The sequence below is a fragment of the Aricia agestis genome, chromosome 18, assembly GCF_905147365.1.
Source record: "Aricia agestis chromosome 18, ilAriAges1.1, whole genome shotgun sequence".
NCBI lineage: Eukaryota > Metazoa > Arthropoda > Insecta > Lepidoptera > Lycaenidae > Aricia > Aricia agestis.
In genome coordinates, this window is record NC_056423.1 from 10923894 (window position 1) to 10945125 (window position 21232).

The 21232-nt window shown below is 37.0% G+C and overlaps 1 long non-coding RNA gene across 1 annotated transcript; it reads left to right on the plus strand.

Moving 5' to 3' along the window:
• The first annotated feature begins 15266 nt into the window (after positions 1-15266).
• LOC121736112 lies at positions 15267-17693 on the plus strand. Its single transcript, XR_006036977.1, has 2 exons — positions 15267-15868; positions 16825-17693. It is a non-coding gene; the product is annotated as an uncharacterized LOC121736112 (long non-coding RNA).
• Positions 17694-21232: the final 3539 nt, after the last annotated feature.

The window sequence follows — 21232 nt, forward strand, 5'->3', positions numbered from 1 at the left end:
TTGGTTTTATTCAAAATCTCCATTTTTAGTTAGTTTTTATTTCCGCATTAGTACAAATTCCTTTAATTTATTCATTTTTATTTTTTTTAAGTATCTCGAATAGTTGTTTGATGCATACAAAATAAATTTTTGTCAAATAGTAGTGTATTTTTTAAGAAAAAAATATTTTTGTGTTGCGTTTTAGCTCTCCCAAAATTTCGAACAAAATTTTGACAATCTGCCGTGAAAAATAAATGTACTAAAGTAAACTGGAAAATTATTTTAAAAATTACTCAATTTATTGCAGATTTAGAAATGGTATAACACTTACATAAGAATTTTACAGAAACTTAGAAATTGCCATTTTTATCATTAAAGTCTGATTCAAGCCAGACTCTTATGTAGTGAAGATGAAAAAGTACCAGGAATGTTCATCGCAATCTTATTATCTATCGACCTTTATTATCTTTTGTATCTGTAGACTTGTAAAACTGAATGTACTATTGCAACCCTAATTTGTTATTTCGTTCTTTCCTTCGCTGTTATGGGGCACTGTGATAATAAATAAAATTAGAAAAAAACTTTAGAACTTAGATTTATTACAGTAAATGCTCGAACTGTCGACCTCCAACACGAATGCACAATCGACATCTTCTGATAAAATTATTCTTTAATCTTCTCAAACTTATCTGAGATATTTCTTGAGCCGCTGCGGTGACTCTGTCGCGTAGTTCCCTTTCGTTGCGTATTGGTTTACCATAAACTTTGTCTTTAAGACATCCCCAATAAAAAAAATCCAGGGGATTAAGATCAGGGGATCGTGGTGGCCATAAGATTGGCCCCAGTCGCCCAATCCACCTTCTCGGGAACCTGCGGTCCAGGTGTGCTCGAACGTCTCGAGCGTAATGTGCTGGGCAGCCGTCGTTTTGAAACCACATCGTTAGTAATGATTCCAGTGGCACATCCCCGAGGAGCGTTGGCAATTGGTTTTCTAAAAATTCCAAATAGGTGTGACCATTTAATATTGGAGGCAGCTCCACTGGTCCTACTATTGTACCGTTGTAGATTCCGGTCCATAAATTTATTTTAAACATGTGTTGCGACCGATCTTCTCTATTCTCGTGTGGGTTTTCTAGCTGCCAGCTATGAATATTATGAAGGTTTAAATAACCATCTCTTCTACATTGCGACTCGTCACTCCAGAGTAATTTATGAAAAAAGTCGGGATCTTCCCTATTTTTTTCCAACATTCGTTGACAAAATTGTACCCGTCTGGCATAGTCACTCGTAAGGAGAGTTTGCACTCTTTGTATGTGGTACGGATGATACCTGTTCCTTTTTAAAACGCGATGAGCAGATGATTTCGGTATTCCAGTCCGACTTTGAATCAAACGAACCGATGTTGACGGATCTTCGATAACTTGCTGTAACACGACATCTTCGTCGGTTGTTTGCGGTCTCCCTTCACCACCTCGAGTTCCTGGGACTCTACCCTCTCTGTAGGCAGAATCCAATCGTTCAATCACATGATACGATGGCGGTGTACGGTTTGGATAACGTTCCGCGTACAATCTTGCAGCTAATCGTAAGCTTAAAGTTACTACGCCTCGATTAGAAACACGCCTGGTTTCCCCATAAATTAAGTACATGTCGGCGTACTCACGATGAGTAAATTGAGTAGCAGCACCTCGTGGATTTTCCATTCTTAGCACAGTAAAACCAGCCAGCTGTCTGTAAGAGCGCAAACCGTCGTTGTTGTCACCAAATCAGTTCAACAATAGTCCAAATCGAAAGCAAATCAGAGTCCAAAAATAACGCCTAGTAATAAAAAAAATGAGAGAAACGAGAGCAGTACAAAATAGCACGTGTATCGCACAAAACGGAAGAGAACGTACTAAAGTCCACGAGATCGTTCGTGGAACACGGTGTTGTAAAATGTGGGAAGAGAGTAGCGCATATTGCGCGCTCCCTTGCACTTATTAGGCCTTTAACAAACATTACCGTTGATCATTGACAGCTATCTCACTCAGTTTTTAACCTAAGAACAGGATCACAAACGCCGAACACAAAGGACAACATGTGGCCTTTTCATTGTGTTTGAATATTGAATATTCACTTCATAGTTGAGCCCGGCTTGAATTAGACTTTAATGATAAAAATGGCAATTTCTAAGTTTCTGTAAAATTCTTATGTAAGTGTTATACCATTTCTAAATCTGCAATAAATTGAGTAATTTTTAAAATTATTTTCCAGTTTACTTTAGTACATTTTTTTTTCACGGCAGATTGTCAAAATTTTGTTCGAAATTTTGGGAGAGCTAAAACGCAACACAAAAATATTTTTTTCTTAAAAAATACACTACTATTTGACAAAAATTTATTTTGTATGCATCAAACAACTATTCGAGATACTTAAAAAAAAATAAAAATGAATAAATTAAAGGAATTTGTACTAATGCGGAAATAAAAACTAACTAAAAATGGAGATTTTGAATAAAACCAAAAAAATCCAAATATCTCGAAAACTAAGCAACTTTTACTAAGGTCATTTTTATTTTATCCGAGAGATATAAGGCTAATCTATCTCCCATGTCACTATGAGACGGTATTTTTGGGACACCCAGTATACTTTCTAACAAACTGTCGTAAGTGAGGAAACCAGAAGTGCTTTAAAATTAAGTCAGTAGTTTTCTCAGAATTAATATGACCGTGCTCATCGTGAAATATTCTCAAAAGGCTCAAACGGTGTCCTTTTGGGATAAAACATAGCAATCTAGTTTCCTCGCCCACAGCAGTGTACCTGTAGTACAAAATATCATTTTGGTTAACATAGCGCTGAGCATCTAGCTCACCATCATTTAATTTTTGCAAAAGCTGCTGCGTTTCTTTATCAGCAGCTTGTGCAATTTGGGCCCAATTACGTGGCCTTTCTATTTGATTAACACTCTTAATAGGAGGGTTTCGGCTTAAGTAATCAGCATGTGCCATCATAATGCCTTTGCGATAAACAAGTTCAAATGTAAAGTCTTGTAAGTACACCCACCAGCGAGCAACGCGGGGGAGCAGATCCCTCTTACGTTCTGTGGACTTTAATGCGTTGCAGTCCGTAAAGATCTTAAAATTTAAACCAATTAAATATTGTCGAAAGTGTTGCAACGCTCGGACTACAGCTAACGTCTCCAGCTCGTAAGGCTGGTTTTATAGTTAAGCGTTTCGGCAGCGCCGTCGGAGCGCCGCGCGTTCGATGATGTATGGGGGTAGTAGTAGCGTTTTAAAGTCGCGCGCTTGAGCAGCGCCGTTCGCCCGTACATCTTAGAACGCGCGCGCTCCAACGGCGCTGCCGAAACGCCGAAACGCTTAACTATAAAACCAGCCTAAGAGTGGTATCTGCTTTCTGCTCCCTGTGTAAGTTTACTGAAGTATGCAACAACTTTCTTTTTATTCTCGCGGTCTACTTGCATTAAAACCGCGCCGTACCCTACACTACTGGCGTCAGTGTGGAGTTCCGTCGATAACTTTGGATCGAAGATCGCAAGAATCGGTTCACTTGTGAGGGCTTTAACTATCTCGCAACGGGCATTCTCTTGAGCCTCACCCCAATGGAACTTGACATCCTTTTTAGTTAAATGAGCGATACATGCGGTCTTCGATGCATAGTTCTGGATGTACCGTCTGAAGTACCCCGCTAGACCGAGGAACTGTCGAACTTGCTTGACAGTTTCAGGGATCGGAGCATTAACTAAAGCATTTATCTTACGAGGGCTCGGCTTTACCTGACCCTGACCTACAACTCGTCCCAAGTATTCGATTTCCTCAGTTAGAAACGAACACTTGCGAAGATTTATAGAAAATCCCGCTCTCGTTAATGTTAACAATACTTCACGCAACAATCGTATACCGGCTTCCACAGAATCACTTAAAACTAAAACATCATCCACGTAAACGATAACATTGCCCGCATCGATGTGTTTGCGTAAAGTACCATTAATAATTCGTTGGTAAACAATAGGGGAATTCGTCAGGCCATAAGGCATCTTAAGGTACTCATAATGACCTTCTGGCGTGACGAATCCTGTCATGTGAATAGACGACTCATCCAAGGGGATCTGATGGAAGCCTGATGCCATGTCTAAACTACTGAAAAATTTACAACTTCTTACCTTTACCGTACCTTTCTTTAACAGTTACCCGGTTCAAAGCTCGAAAATCGACGCACATACGATCACTTCCATCTTTCTTCTTAACTAGGATAATTGGGCTCGAGTACGTCGATTCTGACTCCCTAATTATTCGCTTTTCCAGTAAGTCATTTATTATCTCTCGCACTTTTAATTTTTCATGATACGACAGTTTATAAGGATGATAAACGATAGGGGTTTCATCAGTAAGTCGAATACGCATAGTACCAGTTTTAACAGTAGTAGTCGCGGTGCCGGTAATAAAAAAATCCTTGAACTCGTCAATAACAATCTTTAAGTCACGTAAATGGCTCCCGGTTAAAGGCGTATTAATATCACTATGCCTAGTCGTCGTTACTGACGAAATTGTTTTTAATGAATGTGTAAGGTACTGACGGTCTCGAGTACGTACGAAAATAATTCCCTCCCTGTTTAGCACATCGGTGCCAATTATAATGGGCGCATTCATACAAGATGCTGGAACAACTAAAAGATCTACCTCAACGCTTATGACACAAAATTCTATAGTTAGCGTAACATAAGACGTAACAATTATTTCACTCTCACTAATTCCCTTAATGCATAAGTAAGTAGGCTTAAGACAACAAGAAAAATACTTGAGGTAGTTCGCTGAAATTAAAGACACGTCTAACGCGCCGCTATCGATAAGGACGTCTATAGCTATACCTTGCACTACTGCGGACGTAATATCACTATTTCGGTCAAGTGTACTAGGCTTACACAAATTATTTATTTATTACTTTTTTGCATCCTATCCTTGGGGGTACGTGTGCTTCTCGCCGGATGATCTCGACAACACTGCCAACTCTGTTGCCGATGTGGTGATGCAGGGGATGGAACTTTTCATTCCGACCTCTGTAGTGCCAACTGGCGGCAGATTTCGTCCCTGGTTTGGTTCATCCCCCAAAAAAGCTTCTCGCCGGAGGCAGGAGGCTTACCAATCCTAGGCCAACGCAGTGTCTGCTCGGGATTTAAATACCAGCACATATAAAAAGGAGTACAACCTTGCCTCTAGGTCCCTCAAGAAAGAGATTACTCGGGCAAAGCAACAGCACGTCAATAGAATTGGCAAGAGACTTGAGCGCCTCCCCTCGGGAACCCGTGCATTCTGGTCTCTGGCCAAAGCTATTGAAGGAAATTTCTGCAAGCCAACCCTACCATCCCTACACGTAGGAAATGGATCGTTGGCCCAGGACGCAAAAGACAAAGCCGATCTTCTGGGCAAGCTCTTTGCGTCAAACTCAACCCTGGGTGACGGGGGGCAGAAACCGCCGACCATACCGCGATGCACGAGCATCATGTCGGATATACGGTTTCATTGGCGCTCAGTGCGAAAAGCCCTCTGTTCCCTTGATATCCAAAAGTCGAGTGGGCCTGACGGAATCCCGCCTATTGTGTTGAAAAAGTGTGCTCCAGAGTTGGCTCCGGTCTTGACGCGTCTTTTTCGGCTCTCCTATTCCACTGGCATCGTCCCGGCTTCCTGGAAGACAGCCTTGGTGCACCCGATCCCCAAAAAAGGTGATCGCTCAAATCCTTCCAACTACAGACCAATCGCTATAACCTCTCTCTTCTCGAAGATAATGGAATCCATTATCAATAGCCAGCTTCTTCGATACTTGGACGGCCAGGGATTGCTAAGCGACAAACAATACGGGTTCCGTAAGGGTCACTCGGCTGGTGATCTCTTGGCATACCTGACTCATCGTTGGGCTCAGGCAATTGAGTCGAAGGGAGAGGCATTGGCTGTTAGTTTGGACATTGCGAAGGCCTTCGATCGGGTTTGGCATAAAGCGCTGCTATCAAAGCTTCCATCATACGGGCTGCCCGAGAAATTATGTAAGTGGGTCACTAGTTTCTTAGCAGACAGAAGCATAAAGGTCGTAGTTGACGGCGAATGCTCGGAAACTCAGTCTGTTAATGCTGGTGTCCCTCAGGGTTGTGTGCTATCGCCTACTCTATTCATACTGCATATCAATGACATGTTACAAACCAAAGGCATTCATTGCTATGCGGATGATAGTACAGGTGATGCTGTATATACCGGCTCCCCTGATATTTCTCGGCAAAATGTCACTGAGAGTCGAAACGAACTTGTGTCTAAGGTGGAGAATTCATTGGAGAAGGTCTCTGGTGGAGAAAGTGTTGAAGAAAAAAGGTGATAAAGTACTCGTGAAATGGTTCGGTTTGAATAAAACTAGTTGGATTAATAAAGAAAACAAACTAAATTAATAATGTTTTATTATTTTATATTTTTAATATTACACGTGCTACATTAACCTATCCCACATAATATTATAATAATCATTTTCGATATACAATTGTGAAAGCAAAAAGTACATAATAATCATTTTTCAGTGCTTACACAATTCTTAAAAAAGTATAATAAGTAGTTGTATTTTTTTTTATTATTTTCTTTTTTTACAACAATTATAATAATCTTTATCCTAGTATATTTTATTAAAGTTACCCACCCTCAATTTTAACCTACTTTCAATACATAATAATTCTTGAAAGCATAATATAAGTATTACAATTATGTTTTTAAATAGATTACAATTTTTTCTTAATCTTAATAATAATAATTGTTGATATACACTGAAATAAGTATCATATTTTTTTAACTATGTCAACATTGGCCTTTAGCCACATACCGAAAGCTTCCACCTCAACCTGGCTGCAGTGAAAACTTCTCTTTGATAACGCAGAATATGGTAAGAACTTGGTATGACGATTGCAGTTTGATAGTTTTGGATAATTAGCAGTGATCGGAATTGGGTGAGTATATTTACCTACAGTTTAACGAACACAGACGGAAATCGGAGACTTCCTTACGACAAAAATTTTTTTTACCGGTAAATTTACCGGAACGTTGATTATGCAACTTTCTAAGCAAATGCTTCAATAAAACTTAATTAATGTTACTCAGATAAAAAATAAAATAACGTATATTAAAAATATATTTTTTTATTGATAAAAAATTTTTTGTTTTAACATTTCAATATAACATGATTATAATGTATTAGGGACTTTCTTATCCTAAAACACATATTTATTTTAAAGTATAAATAAATATAAAGTTTAAAATATATTACATCTTTTTACGGTTTTTGTAATTGGGTTTGCAGCTCCGTTTGTAGCTGAACAAGTACCAACATCGTGGATTTATATATAAAATGTAAACGCGATTACTATAAACGTAAAAATAATATTGAATTATTTATTATTTTTACGTTAATTATTAACGTAAAAATAATAAATAATTCTAGTTTCTACTAAACTAGACAGCAACTTGTATCTTAGAGATCAGTGACTTCTCCCATTCGTATGTACAAAAACAGTAAAAAAGTATTTAGATTTTCACAAAAAACTTAAATAATTAAATATTCAAAACTAAATCAAAACAAAAATATTCTACTTGAATGAGTGACATTCGTTATAGCTTTGTAAGTACAAACAATAAAACATTTAGGAACAAATAGGTTATAAATTGAAGTGTTTACAATTATTTTTTTGGCTAATATATAAATACAATCAATGCCAATCGAAAGCAAAAATTTCGAAAAAAAAATCGGTCAAAGTGAGCGTTTGTGGCAAATATAGTAGCATATATTTGGATTGGAAAAGGTCAGCCGTTTTTCCGGGGCGACACAGACGCGGCAACATTTTCGGTACAGACACTCGCTTCGAAATTACAAATAATTTTGAAATTAAAATGAAACTAAGTCACATAATATCTAAAAATGGAAAACAAATACATTAGTCTTCAATATTTTCATCATCGGTACTGTGACAACTTTTGTTATCCTGTAAGAAATTGAAGTAGATGATCATTTATTTTTCAATATTTTCAACTTTAAGTCTGTTCCTTTTTATACTTAAAATCTATTTATAAATAGAAAACGACCTCTCAACGTCCACAGACGTGAGAGGTGCAAATTTAAGGAAAAGAGAATCATCTACTTCAATTTCTTTTGTTAATTGTTCACTTATTTCTCTGATCTTATCGTAGTCAGGATTTCTTTCTAGAACTTCTTCCAATTTATTTTCAATGATGTTTTTCGAGGACCACATCAAAACACACCTTACGCTGTCTATAATTTCTAAGCTCTCCGATATAGATAACTTAGATTCTTGAAGTTTTGAGAGTGCCTCTTGTATAATAGTGAAATTTTCATTGATAAAATTCAAATCAGCACGTATATTTTCGTCATTAATAGCTCGTTTTGCTTTCCTTATCGACAAGGCTTCATTGCTATTAAGACTGTTTAATACATGGGATATTTCTTCAAAGTGTTTCGATAAGTAACTAGCTGCCTTCAGCCATGTCCCCCACCTTGTTATCACAGGTTGCGGTGGAAGTGCTAGATTTGGGTACATTCTTTTAAATATGTTTACCCTGTTGGGCGATTTAAAAAAAATCTTTTTTATGTTGGCAATCAAGGTGTCAACATTTTCATACTCAGAACGTATTTTTTCGGATACTCGATTGAGAGCATGGGCCAAACATGTAATATGCAGCATATTGGGAAAGTCATGTTTTAATAAACGTCCGGCTCGGAGCATATATGCCACGCTGTCAGTGCATAGTACTAAAACATTATTTAATTTATCCAAAAATGAATCTCCCCACATTTCATTCAAAGAGTTTGTAACAAACTGGGCTATTGTTTCTCCGTTAACTGTTTCTAGTACTTTACAAGCAATCAGGTATGGCTGAGTTGCAACATTTTTTATAAGAGGCATCACCAATAAATGAACGATATATCTACCCATAAAGTCGGTAGTTTCGTCAAGTGAAATCCACACTTTGTTGTCTCCAATAGTATTATAAATTGAAGTTAGTCGATTTTTAAAAACTATGTCCAGGTACTTTTTGCGTAACAGTGATTCTGATGGAACTTTCTTTTTTGTGCAAATACAGCAACAACTGGAGCATAAATATTTATTAAAAAATGTTTGAAACGCTATATTGTCAATTTTAGACCACGGGATGTTACATAATATTAAAAAGCTTATGAAGTCAGTGTAAAACTCTACTTCAGGCTTTTTTAGCCTCCCTTGGTGCATGGCTCCATTGATGTGTCGATCAATGTTTGACTTATGTGTAGATTTTAACGAAGTCTCATTTTGTGCAAAATATGACACCACTTGCTTCATCGTAAATTCATCCTGGATTATTTAAAATCCAACTCTTGACGATCCCGGGACTGATGGTTTTTGCCATTATTGCAAACAACTTATAATTTGAAGTACCTGAAAAAATTAAAACAATGGAGTCAACTTTGTGAAAAAGTGTTTATCACGGTCGATAGAAATATGTATTTTATATCCTATGATATAAAATTCAGGTGAATCTACTTTGACTAAATCGGCTTATTGTATAGTTCATTCAAAATTTAAAAAAATGCAGCGCGAAAACACAGCTTTTCAACTATATCAATCAAACAGCATCGAGGTCAAACTCTAATATTGGTCTAATATCTGTCAGTTTTTTCGGTATGTTTTTAGGCAACGTATTGCAAATATAATTAAAATAAGTTTTATATCTAAAAGAGTTTTCATTTGCTTAATTGCACTGTTAACACGATGATATATAAGTGCCATATTCATAAACACAGCTATCAAAAATCTTTTTTTATTATGCACCTTCATGTTACAGTGCCACTTTACAAACACTCTTTAAAAAATTAAACTTATTTTAATTCTCTTTACTTCGAGAGGATAAACAACTGAATAAATTTACAAACCAAAAATCATGATTAAAGTAAAAATTAGCCTAACAAAAACAAAAAATAATTGAACTACGATGCGTCGGCCATTTTGTGATGCACACTTAGCAGAAAACGTGGTTGCGTTTTGACGCTGACTTGACCAAGCGGAACTCGCCATTTTGGTTGTCTATTCTCTGAGTGGTCGAATAAGCTGTCAGCTTTAAAAAAGCAACAATAAAAATTACCACCGTTGCGAAACCTTACTTTTTTTAAGAAATGTATTACTTTTAAGAGTAAAAAGTATTCACAACGAAATTGTACTTACCGTGTAATCGGCAATTACGGGATAAAAGTCCAATTCAACGGTATCCAAATCACAAACACTTTCCAGGTCCAGTAAACGACAGCCAAAGTTGTTTATCCGTGTTCAATCAACAGCAGCCAATACACTTGCAAATCTGAATACCAAAACAGAGCCAGGTCAAAAATAATTAAACACCAAGAACAGAAAACTGGAATACGCGTGCACAAGACATAAGCCAAGGGACGAGTGGCAGGGGGTGGGAAGGAGACAGGAGTATGCGATCGCGTGGGGTAAACAGGTATACCTTTCACCTTGTTACCCCCCGCAAAAACCTCCCCTTCACCGCGGTACTGTCACTATTCAGTATTATAAAAAATTAGCAAATACATTTATATGCATGTCTATATATTAATACTATAAAGTTGAAGACTTTGCTCGTTTGCTTCAAGATCCTTAACTAAAACTAATAGTTCGAAATGAAAAATTCGTGTTGGATATTTCAAAGTAAAAGATCGGTAGGACCAAAGCATCAATAAAAGTTGATGCATAATCGAGAAATACATCTTTTGAGAGTTACGCCTTGATTGACAGCCAAGCGGACAGAACCACAAGCAAAAATTAGTAAAAATGAACAAAAAAGCTTAAAATAATTGTCAAAATCGTTACCTGAAAAATAATGCATTTGCGTTTTTAACAAAGTTGAAAAAACATGTGTGAAATGTACCCAGTACCAAAGAAGAATGTTTAAAAATGCGATGTAAAAATTTACACATTAAGGTTTCAGCATATTGACCGGTAATTTTTTTTATAGTAAGCGCGTTTTATTAAGTATTGAATTACATTTTGTATAAATCCGCGGTGTTGGTAATTGTGATTACAATTTTTTCTTAATCTTAATAATAATAATTGTTGATATACACTGAAATAAGTATCATATTTTTTTAACTATGTCAACATTGGCCTTTAGCCACATACCGAAAGCTGACGGTATGTGGCTAAAGGCCAATGTTGACATTCGGGGTAATGATGAGCAAGGAGGTACCCCGATCAACACCAATGAGGCCGCTGACGCTGATCATGTTCATTAAAAATCAACCTTTTTTCAACAAATACCAACATAACATGACACACCACTCACATACATTATACTCCCACAGAGAGATCTTCTTACACTGGTTTATGAGTGAGCTAGAACGTACATATATCCACTACTCATATTATTATTTCATATTTTATTTTTTACAACAGATAAACTAATTGTGCTTAAACGTTCAAAAATAAGGCAGTATAATACTTACACACTTGGAGAAGGTAAGGCCTCCTTAGCTGGTACCTCCTCAGCTGGTGCCTCGATAATGTCCTCCACGGAGGACCACAAAGATTGGTATCTACAAAAAGAAGAGTTAAATTTGTTACTAAAAGAAATAAAATACTATAATTATTATTTACTTTAATTAAAAAAAAAATACCCATCAGGTGGTGGCCTCGAGGCCGGCAGATTTCTGTGCCTCCTGACGTGGAGTGGCCTCTCAAGCGGCTGCACCTGCTCCATACTCTGTAATGTTCTGGTGGTTACACTGAAATATTATATACATTTATTGTTAAAAAATATTATATTTATTATATAACTAAATACCATTTAATTATTATATTTTGAAAGTATCAATAATAAGTTGAAAAAAAGAATAAAAGTAAGTATTAAAAATAAGCAATTACGAGTCCGAAACCGAAGACATTTGCGCGCCAACTCCAGCTGCACCACTCCCACGCCCACGAGTGAGGCCCCTGTGGCCAACACCACTGGGGCGCCCACGCGTGGCCCTCCTACCACCACCCGACGATCGACCGCGACCACGTCGACCACGTAGTTGTTGCCTATTTTATTAAAAAGCAATATCTCAAGCCAAACAGGAAAGGAAAACTCATAATGCACAAAAAAAAACACAAATGCAAAATAAAAATTAAGTGCATGCAAAAATATTCCTAACTCATATGTAAGTCAAACAGACAAAAAAATATGTCGAGTTATGAATGTAGTCTTGTTCTCTAGATCATAAATAACAAAATCGCATTGATTATAACTCGATAAAAATACATGCATAAAAAATCATATAAGTCTTATCCACCCATAGTTAGCATCCGAGAATTACGACATACACGGAGGTCAATGACGTTATAATGGCCGCCTATGTGTCAACAATAGGCATTGGGATCGTATTTTATTAAAATATAAACTTGTATGATTGAAATACATCCCCCCACTGAATTTATCAAAAACTTAATAAGTTGTTTGTCTTAAATAAATATAACATTTACTTACGTTTTCATTAATACCTTAGTTGTAATATGATGGCAATAAAATCACGTTCGCGGTTTGTCAGTTGATAATTTTACCGTCACATACATATTTTTATCGAATTTTAATGAAAATGTGGTATAAGTATAAATAATAAATCATTACTTACGCTTCCATCGGTTTTTCACTTGCTTTTATAAAAATCACTGCGAACACGCCGAAATTTTTCACATAAATGAATGACGTTAGCCACGGTCAATAGTCAATTTTAATTGACATATATCTTTTTTAATTTGTACCAAGCCGAGCGTGGTAAAGACACCACAGATAAGCTTCTTTCTTCTTTTTTTTAATTGCAATGCGGCACTAAGGGGCAAATACCTTGAAGCCATACAATTTGAGCTGGTAATTTGAACCGGTGCCATTCCAGTGACGGGCGGCAGCTGCAGACAGGGGTTTTCCCGTATTCCAGTGAGCGGAATGCCGCAGATTAGGGGAAGAAATGTTGATGATGATGTAGGAGGTGTTGTTGTTGTTGCCATCGTTATAGGAGCCGTCTAATTGAGGGAAGTCGTCGTTAATTCCTCACGAACCACATCATTAGTTGCTCCTCCTCCTCCACTACTCGTATTCAACTACATTCTTTCTTTGGTTACTATTATTGTGATGATGATGATGAGGATCAACTCTAGCCATCTTGACATTAATCTCCAATCCTTTGTCATCTTTGAAGATCTGCTCGAACATATCGGAGGTCCAGTAGAGTATTCGTTTTCCGCATATTACCACTTCGCTTGTTTCGAGAGTTATTATTAGTAGTACGAGTATCAATAAATCTCACAACTTCTAGCTTATATAATAATAACATATTTTCATCATTACATATACGTATACTCCTTTGATGAGTTTTCTTGCCACGCGGTTGTGCTCCATGAAAACGATGATGATGACGGCGACTACTCACAATAATGAAGTGTTTAAAGTGAGAAAAATGTCCATCGTCTCGAGCGACATCTTCATAAAGATAAAACTTTATCAACCAGTCTCTTATTAAAGCACCATCTGCTTCGAAAAGTGTCACGTTCTTCACATACCAATAATTGTTATTGCACAAGTTCAACAAATTTCATTTACTGACTTTGAAATTTTTCTCATCACCATATCTGTACAGCTGTTCTCGCATTGAATGTGCAACAACACCACCCATGGTAATGAACTTATGAATAACATAATAATATTTACTACAAACACATCATAAAATGTTTGTATTCATTTTTGCTCTGCAATACGTTACATGTATTGTTTTATGTCTAACCAACCCTTCCATTGAGTTAGACTTTCGTCAATAGTCAATAGTGCATATAGCCCGGAAAATTTGTTATTTATATGAGCAATGATGGGTTGAATTTTAAAGAGTCTTGCTTCTAATCGCGTCCTGTTGTTGGGGTTACAATTATTATTGTCACTAAAGTGTAAGCACTTTGACAGGAGCTGGAACCTACTGTAGCTCATCACCGAAGCAAACCCCGGCGACGAAAGCATGGCCTGGTCAGAGCTCCAGTAGGTGTCTATACGTGATTTCACTATAATCCCGGTTGCCAGGATTACAGCGAAAAACACGTATAGCTCGTCCGCGTCTCGCCAAGAAGTAATACGGCTTCTTGGGCCAAGGGTTCCCTCGTGCAACAACCGTCACCAACTGTTGTACGTATCGGTTGGTTTCGACAGCTATGTGCTCCATGATTTGGCGATCCCATATCGCAGTAAATGCGTCATATGGGCTCGCAAATCGTGACGTGGGACCACTAAGCCCACAGAAAGGTTCCCGCCTTACTTCGGGCAAGTTCACCAAAGAAAACCCTCTCCACCTAAATTCAAACTTATCCGGTCCTATTTCGGCGCTGGGTTCTGGCTCGTGTTCGACCCTTGGCTCAGGCTGAGGGAAAGAGGAAGGAAGAGGTGGCCAATCAAAACTGATGTTAACATCAGCTGACGGCAACACCTCCTCGGCCTCATTTCCCTCCGGCATAAAAATTCTCGCAGCCCTGGGCACGAACACGGGCTGCTGAGCCATATTGTCTTCTTCGTCGTCATCGTCGGACATTTCATCGTCACTGCCTGTGTCATTAATTAGCATATTACAGACTTATTCACCTTTAAACGTAAAAGAGACTGTGGCCAAAATTTGGAAGCGTTGATAAGAATGCTTTAGATAGACTAATGATTTTAAAGTAATATAATAATAAAAGTTCATTAAAGTTCGCTTTTGTTGAGTTAGATGACAGAGAGATAAAAGAAACGTCGAGCCCCGGATAAACTATTTATTGTCTTTACAAAACACAATTCATAAGTTCCTCATACGGAGGTTAGAGAGAGACTAATTATAAAACACATAACGAAAGTAGTTAACACGTAACACAAGTTAATAATGCAAGTATGCACTTATGTGTGGTCCCTACAGCTTTTAAGCTTATTTTCTAAAAAGATAGATTTAAAAGAAAAGTTATGACTTGCCAAAATTAACAAAGAAGTCAATTTGTTCTTCTGTCAGGGCGACGAAATATGCCGACGAAGGCCCGGCGACAGATGAAGTCCTTAGAAGAAAAAAATTTGAAATATTGATATTATGTGACTAATGGATAGTTTGCATGAGACTAACACTGACGGCAAATACGACGGGCGGCCAGTGCTGGCTCGTAGGGGCCTCGTGTGAAAAGTTTTTTAAGCTGTGAGCCATTGTTGGCCGCATGCAAACTATACTTAAAGAATAAACATAATTTCGCTTAATTTTAAACTCACAAGCGCCGTTTTGATGCGTGAGCCGAGACGGTATTCCTGTAATAACAAACAGCATAATATTATGCTTAAACCCGCTACACACGACCCTAAAATCACTGGCGATATCGAGACAGTGAAATCGGGGCTGAATCGGCGATAAAATTGTTTCTACTCTACACACGTCCTTGCCTGTCAGTACGTAACCGACTGTGCTACAGACTGCTCGTTTTTCCGAAATGCCGCCGACGCTCTCAAAACAGCAGAAAATAGGAATTGTCTTGGCACTTACTACGGTGCCACCTAACCAGAGACGAAAAAGGAGGATCTGGGTTAAAAACTGGTTAATGAAACGCCATGAATTAAGCCACATGAACGTCATGAGACAATGGATATTGAGTGTTTTGAAGAGCTCCTCAAAATGGTGACACCATTTACCATACAGAAACAGGATACCGTAATGCGAGAATCCATAAGTCCGAGAGAACGACTTACAGTTACTTTACGTTTCCTAGCAACTAGACAAAGCTATGAAGATTTGAAATTCCACAATGATTCCAGAGACATGTTGTGCTATCTATAATTGTTTGAAACAATTTATTAAGGTAAGTAGACTGATTTCTTATAGAATAATTAAAACATCCATTTAAAAGTTTTATTTTATTTATTTATATTAAGCAAAAACATACAAGGTATTTAATACTATTTATTTTATTTTTTATTAAAGATCAAAAAGTCCTTCATGTCTGAGCCAGTTCCTCTTTGAACTGTTGTATCACTTGTACAGTTTGGAAATTCAGTGGTAAGATTTATGTCGGTCGACGGTGAATGTGTCGCGTTGGTTGGATTTACGTATTCAGAAGACGGTTGTTCAAATGTATATTGTCGGATAGACTGTAGAAATGGTTGTACAGTGGAGTTATACTCTAAAGATGCTTGAGGGAATTGTGACATCATATGATGTTGGGGTGGTTGAGGAGAAGGTTGTACCGTATGCTGTGGAGGTGTTTGAGGGGATTGTGGTATAATAAATTGTGTAGATGATTGAGGGGACGGGTGTATCGCATATTGTGGAGATGGTTGAGGAGACGGTTGTACCAGATATTGTTGACATGGCTGCGGTGATGAATTTGTCACCGAAGAGCCAGAGGAATAATGATAGTAGCGATGTGGAATGCGAGGATGTAATACTGTGTGTTGTGGAGATAAAGTGGTACTAGGATTCGTCTGCCAATTTGCCAAGTTTTCCGTAAAATAGGGCATCATTGATATTTTTTTGGGCAATCACTTGTTGATGGGTACTCAGCTTTTTTTAATTGAACGCCTATTGACTTTCCTATTATCTCCCAATCATCGTCTTGTCCAGTCATCAGTGTCTGAGCAGCATCCAGCAGTTTTTCTTGTTTACTTTGTATGGACATTTTCTGCTTCTTGGGCTGTGAACTTTTTCCAGAGTCCGCGGGCCCCTCTTTATCACATATTTCTGTATTTATAATTTGTGTCGATGATGTCGATGCTGATATATCTGGTGACGCAACGTTCCCTTTACTTTCTGTTTCAGATGCCTGCAACGCAAAGTGAATGGAAAGGTAATGCTAAAATGTTTGAAGACAAGTGGCAATTCGATCACTGTGTTGGTGCAATAGATGGGAAACATATATCCATAGAAAAGCCACCGAGGAGTGGCACGTTATTCTATAACTATAAAGGCTTTTTTAGTAGTTCTGTTCGCCGTAGTAAATGCAAATGATGAGTTTATGTATATACACACTGTCATTAACGGAAGCGTCTCTGATGACGGTGTCATAACGCATACATCACTGTATAATAAATTAATGACAGATAAGCTACATCTACCACCATCGTGTACGTTACAGGGCACAAATATTTCAGTGCCCTACACGTTTTTGGGATACTCAGCATTCGGCATTAATAGACACATTATGAAGCCATACCCATTTAAGAACATAACTCACGAGAAAAGGATTTTCAACTACAGATTATCACGAGCAAGGAGAGTAGTTGAAAACGCGTTTGGAATTTTGGCAGCATGTTTTAGGATATTTCGTCAAAGAATAAGTGTGCACATTGATAATGTCGACAAAATTGTGCTCGCTTGTTGTGCCTTACATAATTATTTAAGAACAAAGTCAAAAAATTTTATAACAAAAACATGTGTCGATGCTGAAAATATCAATGATTCTACTTTTCGTTATGGTGACTGGCGGGAAGAAACCACAGGACTTGTATCTCTAGCGCAAATCAGTGAAAAAGAGCGCAATAATGAAAGCTACAACGTGCGAAATAAATTTACAACTTATTTCAATGGACACGGCAGTTTCTTTTCAGGAGGATATGTTGAGAGTAGTTCCTACATAAATTTAGTGTGTATGTGTATCTGACAAATAAAACATCCGTTTATAAATTGCATATATTTTTTTCTTACCTCATCCAAAGTATCCGTTCCAGGTCGGCATGGCTCCGTCGTCCCCTCTAGAAATTGGAAGAGGGGGTAATACCATAACGCTGGTAAATAGATGTCATTGGACCCCGATCCTGTTTGCTTGGAAGCATTCACCTGAAACACGTGAATTGAGATGTACCAAAAAGCGTGAGCTTAAAGTAGGTAGCTCTATTTAAGAGCGTATAACCCTCTTTTGGCGGGAAAATGAGAAAAAGACAAATATCTCGTGATTGAGAAAGAATTTTAGTAAAGTGCTCTATTCATTGACTGGGTAATTGTATTTACAATTTTTTAATACATTTTACAAAGTTTTATATTATTAAATGAAGCATCAAACGAAAAAAAGCAATTTTTCATATTTTTTTAGATCGTTCCTACGACAATAGTAACCGCAAGCACGTCGTATCACCGCAGCGCTCAAGCGCAGACTGCGCAAAAATCAGTCCTGATTTCGCTACACACGTCCTGACAACGCTCCCTGAGCCGATAATCTTCCCTGAATCGTGAGCTCGCCCGTAGCGATTTAGGGACGAAAAAAATCAGGTACGATTTGCCTACACACCAGGCGATTTATGATACGATCTAGGGTCCTCCCCACCACTGTCCCGATATTGCCAGTGATTTTAGGGTCGTGTGTAGCCGCTTTAATCCAACTTCATCAACAGTCATAATGCTTGTAGCAGCCTGTGTACCTAGCACACGGAGAACTCTCTCTTCTATCTCAGACAGCTAAGCTTACAGGCTGGACCACCACTAGTTGTAAGTACAGATCTCTGTATGCGACTAGATTTCTTTTTATATCGTTTTTGTAATCGCTCCAAACCTTATTCGTGCACAAATGCAAAGAAAAAATGCAAAAGTTACATAGACAAGAAAGAAAGTCAAAATATATAATTTTTTTTAATATTTATTTCAAGAAACTTAAAAACCTCGCCAAACCAAGGTTTATCGGCGAGATACGCTCATTAACATTTTCTATAATATCTATTGTATAAAACTATATACTTAAATAAAACTATTGTGGACTGAGACAATATACCAAACATCTGCTAGCTTTCTCAAATCCATTCCCATGCTAGTTTCTTAGGCATTGTATTGAAAACATAAGACAATACGTTATTACTTTTAGAGAAACAACTTGCTCTTTACAAATCTTTAGGGTAAACAATAATAACCTATTTTAACTATTAATTCGTGTTTTATCGATAATCGAGAAGCTGAAAAATGTGACTCTTCCTGACGAATAATAATACTATTTTGTTACTAACTAATTGCTTTAACGACACAACAATAGCTAAAGCTATTCCAGCAGATGGCGTTGTTAAGTAGCACGAAGTCAATGAGTGTTTGCTATACCGAGCGAAGCTCGGTCATCCAGGTACTAAACATAATAGTCAAATGAACCGTACATGTGGTGGTTAGTTATGCAAATTATAAAAAGCAAAATATAATCAGTATGACCTACACAAAAACCAGTAGATATAGTAGATATTATGTGTTTTATAGGACATTATATCACACTTTTCTCCATTTCTCTGCTGTCTTGGTATTCCCAGTGGCATCTGCATTTAAAAGGTCCGTTAATTCATTCCATTTTTGGCCATTAATAACCCTTCTCTGCAGCCCTTCTGAGGGTTTTCTGAGTTCGCCATATCTAATGTTATGTCTGTGGTGTAGAATTCAGAGCAGTAGCAGGAGGGCACAAGTGAAAGGCTCGAGAGTGGTAGACCAACTGTTTATTGAAAATATTAATTATAATATTCTAGACTCCGTTCATACGTCACATCTCACGTTACATACACAATTACAACTCGCACGCGTTAGCATTCACACACTTGCAAACAAGGTAAAAAGTACAGACCCCACAATATTCCCCCCTTTTGAAAAAAAAATTACATAAAATATTGGTACCAAAAATTATTATTATACTTAATACAACACAATAATAAAAAAAATAAGTTTCTAAAGATTACACAAGTAATACAAGATTACACAAAATATTAAAATTTTACACATTTTTTCACAAAAAAAAATTATTAGTACATTTTTTAATTTAATTTATTTTTAAATAAAGTATATTTTTCTGAAAATTTACAAATTTGATTTCATTTTATTCAATGCTTAATTAAATTTACATTTAAAATTTTGTTAATTTATATTACTTAAAGTTCGACAAAATCTGACACAGAATTTACATTCTTGTTGATTGTTATAATAATCATTAATCACAAAATAAAATGCTTTATTAAACAAACAAACAAGTGAAATAATATTTTAAGTTAAAATAGGGAAATATTATTATTACAATTTACATAAAAGTTAATCTTTCGAAAAAAAAAATAATTGTCAAGTCAAAAGGCAAAATTACATATTATAAGTGGTAGCGGTACCTGTAGCGGCTGGCTGGGGTTGGACATTCCTTAATACTACCTGAGGGGGCTGGTCAGTTACAAACCCCATCTCTCTTCGCAACCAATTTTGTACGTTTTTTCGACAATCTATACTTATATTATAAATGCGAAAGTATCTCTGTCTGTCTGTCTCGCTTTCACACGAAAACTACTGAAACGATTGTAATGAAATTTTGTACACAGATAGTCTAAAGCCTGAGAAAGGACAAAGGCTTTAACTGAAAAAAGGGATTGTAAGGGGGTGAAAATGCGTAAATTTGTTCAAATTAAGTTAGTTCCGAAAATTCATAACGCTAAGAGTCGTCTACATCGCGCTATCACTTGCTTATACGTGTTTCTATAAGAGGTGGTACCATCTCAAGTTACATTTTTCAATTCTTTAGATTGTTTTACACGCTTTTATATAACTCACTACTCAGTACTTTATCTATGTAGTGACGTAACCTTAAACCTATCAATGAAAAGTTATAGTTTATGTGTAAAGTTGTTTAATAGGGGGCTAATTAATAAGCTTTATTGGCATAAATAAAGTTTAATTTAAAATAATGGAATATTATGTGCACACTGCACAGCTGTTTTTAGGTATTTTGATTTAAGGGGTACTAGAGTTTTAAAAAGCTTTTAAATTTGACAATTTTGTTGACACCGCGCGCTATAAACTGAAGTCAACGCGGACGAAGTCGTGGGCAACAGCTAGTACTTCATAAAAACGTAAGCGATCCAACCAAAGTAAACATTGCAGTAATAACCATTATCATAATTCCAAATTGGTTTAATTTATGTTCAATACTTTGTTCTCCGTTTTGGTTTACAATGACTTCTTGCTACTGTGTCCCACTGCTGGGCAAAGGCCTCCCCTCTTTTATTCCATAATTCGCGATCTTGTGATGTCACTGGCCACTCTTTGTCGAACGCATCCAATTCGTCGCGCCACCTTTTTTGGGTCGGCCTCTATTACGCCTAAATACTATATCAAAGTAAAAAGTGTAAATGTAAAGTGTATATTAAATATGAAAATAAAATACTTTAGTAAAATTTGTTTTTTATTTAAAATTCCAATCAACTTTTATTACGTTTTTACATAAAACGCGCTC